The sequence below is a fragment of the Pantherophis guttatus genome, chromosome 4 (assembly GCF_059756535.1).
Source record: "Pantherophis guttatus breed Tessera chromosome 4, ASM5975653v1, whole genome shotgun sequence".
Taxonomy (NCBI): domain Eukaryota; kingdom Metazoa; phylum Chordata; class Lepidosauria; order Squamata; family Colubridae; genus Pantherophis; species Pantherophis guttatus.
In genome coordinates, this window is record NC_142066.1 from 51060501 (window position 1) to 51062564 (window position 2064).

A 2064-nucleotide genomic window follows, 5' to 3' on the forward strand; every position below is an offset into this window, starting at 1 on the left:
TTTCTTTCTCCCCAAATGATAAAACTGTACAAAACCAAGGGATGATGAAGAAGGTCACTATTCATCTTGTCCTACCTTAAATTAATCCTGTGAAATCTGTGCGTGCTACTTTATCCAAGGTGATTTATTAACATTGTTCTTTATGCCACCATTACTGGCTAATAATTGGTATTTAATTCAAAAATACAATTATCAAAATAACTGGACTTTTAATAAACAAAGTAAAACATTTTGAACATCACTTTTAGGGACCACATAAAAGCTTATCACTGGGTGATATAGGTATTTCTATGAAATTGTGCTGTGGCCCTATTGAAGCTACAACCAAAGTAATAAATTCTTTTTTTTCAAATTTGTGATAACATTTACCCTCTAAAATAATGAATTGTTATTCACCCAATTATATTTTATATACTTTTCCTGTTTCTTTTTTTCTTTCTCATTTTTTCTAAATATTATTAAAAACAAAATTGGGTATCCAAGCTAAAATATATCAGTGAATTTTAATAATTACATTTTGGATGTTCAAACATGACTTACCCATATTAGACTACACTTCCACTCTCCAGGGTAGTTGGCTTCTCCAAATCTTTCTTTATATGCATCAGAAGCACCTTCAAACTATAGGCATATAACTCCAGAAGATAGGCTTAAGATACAGAAGGATCTTGATGGACTTGAACATTGGGCGCTATCTAACAAAATGAAATTCAATGGTGAAAAAAGCAAGGTTCTACATTTAGGCAAAACAAAATGCACAGGTACAGTATATGTATACCTTGCTCAATAGTAGTAACTGTGAGAGGGATCTTGGAGTCCTAATGGAAACCATTTAGATATGAGCCAGCAGTGTGCAGCAGCTGCCAAAAAAGCCAACACAGTTCTAGGCTTCATAAACAGAGGGATAGAATCAAGATCACGTGAAATGTTAATACCACTTTATAATGTCTTGGTAAGGCCACACTTGGAATACTGCATACAATTTTGGTCACCACAATGTAAAAAGGATGTTGAGACTGTAGAAAGAGTGCAGAGAAGAGCAACGAAGATGATTAGGGGACTTGAGGATAAAACATATAAAGAATGATTGCAGGAATTGGATATGTCTAGTCTTTTGAAAAGAAGGACTAGGGGTGACATGATAGCAGTGTTCCGATATCTCAGTGGTTGCCACAAAGAAGAGGGAGTCAAACTATTCTTCAAAGTACCTGAGGGTAGAACAAGAAGCAATGGGTGGAAACTAATCAAGGAGAGAAGCAACTTAGAACTAAGGAGAAATTTCCTGACAGAACAATTAATCAGTGGAACAACTTGCCTCCAGAAGTTGTAAATGCTCCAACACTGGAAGATTTTAAGAAGAGATTAGATAACCTGAAATGGTATAGGTTTCCTGCCTAAGCAGTGGATTGGACTAGAAGACCTCCAAGGTCCCTTCCAACTCTGTTATTCTATTCTAACATACAACACTGAAGTATAAAAGTATAAAAAGTAAAAAAGTATCAAATAGGTCTGAGAAATATAATACATGTATAAAGTATGCAAAACAAATAGGAATAAAACTAAATGATATTCACCCAATATCATGCCACATAAACAACATTTTCTCTTGCCAACATGAAGTCTTTTCTGTACATATTGAAGGAATCCGTCCAGACCTGTTCAAGAACAATCAATTCAGTTAATGGTGTGTTCAGGCAGCTGCAGAAAAAGTCCTGATTTGCGAACTTCTCCCATTTCCTCACAACACATAGTTTGAGAATCTTTTATTTAACTGATCTAAAGAGACTCAATTTACTCACAACTGCTGTTGATTTATCTTCCTGTAGTTAGCTGTTCTATGATAGGAATGTGAATTTACAAATAAAAAGTATCCCAAGTATTTGTAATATGAATCATATAAAAAAGTTTAATGCATAAAACAGATATTAAATATCATTTATTTAGTACTTGTCACCTTTTCCAAAGGGCATACAGCAGATAGGAGTAGTCAAACAGAAAAATTCTAGACAACAGTTCCTACAATTTAAAATCATTGGCAAGGTTGACAGAAGCTGATATTCAGAA

At 34.1% G+C, this 2064-nt stretch overlaps 1 long non-coding RNA gene across 1 annotated transcript in view; it reads right to left on the bottom strand.

The window, feature by feature from the left end:
- Positions 1 to 1781, bottom strand: part of LOC148114094 (uncharacterized) — an 83282-nt gene extending 81501 nt beyond the window's left edge. Inside the window, exons 1-2 of the long non-coding RNA XR_015733821.1 lie at positions 1575 to 1781; positions 541 to 695 (exon numbers count right to left, since the gene is read on the bottom strand). This is a non-coding gene — a long non-coding RNA (uncharacterized LOC148114094). The remainder of the gene's footprint in view (positions 1 to 540; positions 696 to 1574) is intronic.
- Positions 1782 to 2064: the final 283 nt, after the last annotated feature.